Here is a 6000-nt window from a genome sequence, read left to right as displayed (position 1 = left end):
GTGCTACCAAGGCTAGGAATTTTCAGAGGCCACGTAAATGCCAGTCTTCTCCTCGAATCAGCTGGATGCATTCCCAGACCTGACTGAACTCTAGAGGTTTGCGCTTGCCAGCAGGAGGTTTCCACATTCAGCCATCACAGGAAGCCACACCCAGAACTTGTTTCTCCCCTCCGGGAGAGGCACCTTGTCCGTGGATGTAGGAACTTGTTTGGCCTCTCCAGCGCGGTATGGGAGAGTCAGGCAGCCTCCCAAGCGGCTCCATGGGTGTGCCCCGGAGAGCTCTTCACTGTTAGTGAACCATATGAACGATTAGTTTTCTCTTTTGCTACGCATTTGAGAAACAGCTGATAAAGTGTAAGCGAGAAGTACAAATGAGCTGTAGAGGTTTTGGTTCCTTTTATTTTCGTTTCAGTGGGATACAATTAGCAGCCAGTGATGATTAGCTTTTGGCCTGAATATTGCCATTATGGGCTCTTACCCCAAATCGCTTTTCCTTTCTCCAAGCAGTTAGTTGGTCAGAAGATTTGAGAGGCCAAATGGGTTAGCTGGAATTTATTTAGGAGAAAACTGTTTTGTTCAAAGCTCTGAATTTTAAGCCACGGACCATGGCAGGTACAGAGACAAAGCACATTACCCTGAGTGAGACCAAATCAGAATTGTGGTCTTTTTCTCAATTTCTTTCCCAGTTATAAAACAATAGCATTAAATGTTTAGATTGGATCCCTTTACCCCTCCAAGAATAATTGCCAAGCGCTTCAAGTCTAGATAAACGGCTGGGGTGGGACTGTAAACGCTCTAGACCATTGGGGCACCGGCCACGCGGAGGCCAGCAGCTCCGAGCTCCTGCTGAGGCCAGGAAGCCAGCCTTCGCCACGCCCCCTGACGTCACGGGAGGCGGGGCGACGGGCGATTGGCTGTTCGCGGAAGCTCTGCTACTCCCGAGCCGGCCGGGGAGGGAGCCGGGCTGGAGGAGGAGGAGGGGAATTGAGCGAAGAAGGGGGAGGAGGAAGAGAACGCGGGGAGCGGGAGGTCGCAGCTTGGGCTCCTGGTCGGGCAGCCGAGTTTGGGGGCTGTCTTCTGAGAAGTGGGGTTTTTTTTTGGTTGTTTTTTGTTTTTTCCCCCAAAACAAATGGCTGGCGTAGAAGCAAAGCTGCCTCCACTCTTCGGATTTGTGTTTGGTTTTTGTCCTGCACCTTGAGAGTCGCGGTCGTCCTGCGGTGATGTGTGCGGATGGAGGAATTGGTAAGGGCGAGCGTGCGAACTCCCGGGACAGTTTCCTTGACTTCTGTTTCACTTCCCACCCTGCGCCCCCCGCTTCCCCTCTTCCTCTCCCGCTTCCCCAATAATTGCTTTCAGGTCTCATGAAGTGTCTCGAAACTAGACTTTAGGGCTGTTGTTGAACTTAAACCAAAAAAGAACCGGAGAAACACTTTTTTCAATCACTTGATTTTGATTTCAAAAGAGGAATTATTTTATCTATTCTGAATGCTGGGTTTGGTGAAAAGGTAAACTATGCGCGCGCACACTTGTCATCTTATTGTGAAATCAGGCAGTCTGAATGGCTTTGTCTCAAGGGAAGGAAGAGAATGGGGGTTGAAGTTTTAACCCAGTAGATAAGCCGGTTTATTACTTAGGAAGGTGCTCAGAAATGGGTTTAAAGGAGCGCTGCCGCAAAAGCCCATGTTGGTCCCGGCACACACCAGCTATGCAGGACTTAATGGTTTGAGGCATCCTTCCTCTTACATTATAAAACATAGCCATACTTTACTATGGACAGCAGAGAGACACCAGGTTGGTTAGTGAAACCCTCCAGTTTGGAGAGTCGAGGCTTTGTGACTTTAAGTGATATATTTAAACTATTCTTAATCATAAGGGCATGCTAACTCAGGTGTTGAGAAGAAGATCACTAAGTTTCTTCTTGCTTCTTTTCATGCTAGTTCTTTGCAAGAGAAAAACACTTCTGTAGTCTGAGAGCAAGCCTCTGACTCATCAGCCTTGGAAGATTGATCCACAAGAATGGGGGGCTCCTTATCTGCCAACTGATTGCTGTACGGGAAAAGTAACTATAGAGGAGATAGTAATTTTTATATTGGGCTAGGTCAAATATCTGTGAAGGGTGCCATCATACAAAAAATCTTTGGCTTGTTAAGAGCAGGTTTGTGACATGATCGTTGTAACACTGTAAACTCCTTCAGTGTCCCAGTGTGAGTCCTCACTCCACTCTACCCCTAGAGGTAACGTCTGCTCCTTCTGGACTCTTTTCTATTCTCATTGCAAATACATATTACATACCTACATAGGGGTGGTTTGCTTTTATGAAAATGTGATCATACAACATATATTGAAAAACAACTTGGCAACATTCAGAAAGTTTTAGGGAGTTTAAGAAATAATACTAGCTGCTAATTTTTAAGATGTTTATTAGAGAGAGAGCGCGCGTGCGAGTGCGCTTGAGAGAGAAAACATGAGTGGGGGAAGGGCAGAGAGAGAGGGAGACAGAGAACTGGAAGCAAGCTCCCCACTCTCAGCTCAGAGTCCAAAGCAGGGCCTGAACTGATGATGATGATGAAATCATGACCTGAGCCAAAGTTGGAGGCTTACTGGACAGAGCCACCAAGGTTCCCCAGCACTAGCTGCTAATTTAACATTTGTTAAATTGGATTTAAAAAATGGAGAATCTACACAGTCTAAAACAGGATTTTAGGAATGCTTGACTTTCGATGGCAAGAACCAAATACTTTTTCAATACAATTACTTAATGGTTAAATGGAAATTGAAGAGGATATTGTTTATTTTGATGTCAGTAAAACGAAGAAAATGACTTATTGGTTAGACAAATAAAATTCTTAGAATGCGTTAAAGATATTTTTTTAAATGTTTATTTACTTTTAAGGGAGAGCGAAAGAGAGAAACAGAGGCACGAATTGGGGAGGGACAGAGAGAGGGAGACAGAATCTGAAGCAGGCTCCAGGCTCTGAGCTGTCACAGAGTCCAGCCTTGGGCTCGAACTCACAGACAGACCATGAGATTCTGACCTGAGCCGAAGTCAAATGCCCAACTGACTGAGCCACCAAGTCGCCCCCTTGGAATCCATTTTTTTTCTTAAATTGTTCATTGTCAGGTTGGTTTCCATATAACACCCAGTGCTCATCCCAACAAGTGCCCTCCCCCATGCCCATCCCCCCCCTTCCCCTCTCCTCCACCCCCATCAGCCCTCAGTTTGATCTCAGCATTCAAGAGTCTCTCATGGTTTGCCTCCCTCCCTCTCCCCAACTATTTTTCCCCTTCTCCTCCTGCATGGTCCTCCAGTAGCTTCCTCCTAATCCACCTACATGTGCAAACATACGGTATCTGCCCTTCTCTGCCTGACTTATTTCGCTCAGCATAACTCCCTCTAGTTCCATCCATGTTGCTACAAATGGCCAGATTTCGTTCTTTCTCTTTGACATGTAGTATTCCATTGTATAGACAAACTACATCTTCTTTTTTTCTTTTTCTNGGACACTTAGGCTCTTTCCGTGTTTTGGCTATTGTTGAGAGTGCTGCTATGAACATTGGGGTACATGTGCCCCCTATGTATCAGCACTCCTGTATCCCTCGGGTAAATTCCTAACAGTGCTATTACTGGGTCGTAGGGGAGCTCTATTATTAATTTTTGAGGAACCTCCATACTGTTTTCCAGAGGGGCTGTACCAGTTTACATTCCCACCAACAGTGTAGGAGGGTGCCCGTTTCTCCACATCCTTGCCAGCATCTAGAGTCTCCTGATTTGTTCATTTTAGCCACTCTGGCTGGCATGAGGTGGTATCTCAGTGTGGTTTTGATTTGTATTTCCCTGATAATGAGGGACGCTGAGCATCATTTCATGTGTCTGTTGGCCATCTGGATGTCCTCTTTGGAGAAATGTCTGTTCATATCTTCTGCCCATTTCTTCACTGGATTATTTGTTTTTCGGGTGTGGGGTTTGGTGAGTTCCTTATAGATTTTGGACACTAGCCCTTTATCTGATATGTCATTTGCAACTATCTTTTCCCATTCCGTCAGTTGCCTATTGGTTTTATTGATTGTTTCCTTTGCTGTTTTTAAATTAAGAGGTCAAGAAGGTTCACATACTGAAGGCTTCAGTACATGTTTCAGTTATTGTCTGATCTAATTAGACATAGTCTTTTTAATGAAGGAAAATCAAAGAAAATGCTACAAGCAAGATTGCTTGGGAATTCCTCAGACTCGATGCATTGGTGAAGATAAAAATAGTTTGTCAGTCCTTGTGAAAAGGAGAATCCGTAGATGACCTCTTGGAACAATACTGTATGTGCTAGCTGCTATCCCTATTCCTGGTCCATAGTTACAGCAGCTGAGCAGCTTTCCTTATCACTTAAGAAGAGGTTTGATGTGAGTGTATTCTCTTAAAGACATTATTCCCTTCCTATTACCTTATGGATTTATTTCATTTCAGAAATCATCTTAGCCATAGAAACAACAGTTTTCATGGAGCTATTGACACCATTAGAGTCAGAAGGAATAGTGGTACTAGTTTTCTTTTTCTTTTTTTAATGTTTTATTTATTTCTGAGAGAGAGAGACAGAGAGGGAGAGAGAGAGGGAGAGAGATAGTGTGAGCAGGGGAGGGTCAGAGAGAGGGAGATACAGAATTTGCAACAGACTCCAGGCTCTGAGCTAGCTGTCAGCACAAAGCCCGATGCGGGGCTTGAACTCACGAACTGTGAGATCATGACCTGAGCTGAAGTTGGACACTCAGCTGACTGAGCCACCCAGGCGCCCCTAGTTTTCTTTAAGAGTCGTGGCCTTCACAAAATCTTCTTTTATGCTTCTAAATGAAGGGTATATTCATTTAATGGTTTAAGCTAATGAAATGGGAATATGTGTTAAAACCTGTAAATCCTTGCAGGCTTTGACTCAGTAATACTGGGTCTCGAAATATATACCAAGGAAATCATCTGAATTTTATATGAAGATTTATAAATATGTTCAGTACAGTGAACGTGAATGTAATATAAAAAAATAGTAAAGCATGCAATAACAAAAATACTTAAATTAATGGTCTATATACCTATATTGCTACAATTCAGTTTCCAAAATAGTTCTGAAAAAATTTCATGACTTAGAAAGTACTCTGAAATATAAAGTATCATTTGCTTACATATTAAGCTCTTATGATGTATTAGGCATTGTTCTAAATTAACAAACACTGAACAAGACTGTTGGACTTCCTGTTTGCATACAGCTTCCTGTTTGTATCGATAGATATATTCACTGACATATGTGAAAAAAATTGGATTTCTATGTGTAGAGTTGTGGCTCTTTAAAAATATTTTTCTTCCTATTCCCAAATCTTCTATAGCAGCTATTATTTTAATAATCACAAAAATACAGTTTTGAAAAATGTTGCCAAGAGGTACCAAAACCAAAATTAAAACTCTAAGGTCTATATTTTATATACTAGTAAATCCTTTCAAAGGATGTTATAAACTGCAGTGAGACATAAATGAACACCCACATGAAAAATTATGCCCAATTAAAAATAGACATAAATGGGCAATTCACAGAGGGAAAAAAATGGACTTTTTTAAGGTCAGGAGGAGAGGGATGTTTACTAAGTAACTACATTTTCACACATCACATCAGTAAACATGGAAAGCAAATCAAAATGTGTGAAGTTGTTGAGAAGACTTTTAATGATATTTAGAAATATGTTCAGGATAGGAGGAATGAAAAGTTACCGAATCTTACTTTTGAAAAAAATCCAGTCTATGCACAGAAACTACTTTATTGGTGGAGAAGAAACTAAATGGTAATGTTACTATGATTGGGTGATGGGATTATGGGTGATTTCTGCTCTTCTCATAGTATTAATCTGTAGTTTCAAAAATTTCTATAGTAAATGTGTTTTGGTTATCAGGGAAAAAATTACTATCCTAATAAAGCAATTTGTTCTAGAATGAAGAAGACATGGACGATATTCTCTTTGTCTTCTTTCATA

General features: G+C 42.1%; 1 protein-coding gene across 1 annotated transcript in view; it reads left to right on the top strand.

Moving 5' to 3' along the window:
* Positions 1-1030: 1030 nt before the first annotated feature.
* The window catches only part of ATP10D (ATPase phospholipid transporting 10D (putative)), a 103953-nt gene continuing 98983 nt past the window's right edge, over positions 1031-6000 (top strand). Inside the window, exon 1 of the mRNA XM_077757820.1 lies at positions 1031-1242. The gene's annotated coding sequence lies outside the window, so the exon portion shown is untranslated. The remainder of the gene's footprint in view (positions 1243-6000) is intronic.

The sequence above is a fragment of the Crocuta crocuta genome, unplaced genomic scaffold (genome assembly GCF_008692635.1).
Source record: "Crocuta crocuta isolate KB4526 unplaced genomic scaffold, BGI_CrCroc_1.0 scaffold282, whole genome shotgun sequence".
NCBI lineage: Eukaryota > Metazoa > Chordata > Mammalia > Carnivora > Hyaenidae > Crocuta > Crocuta crocuta.
This window is presented reverse-complemented; position numbering and strand designations above follow the sequence as displayed.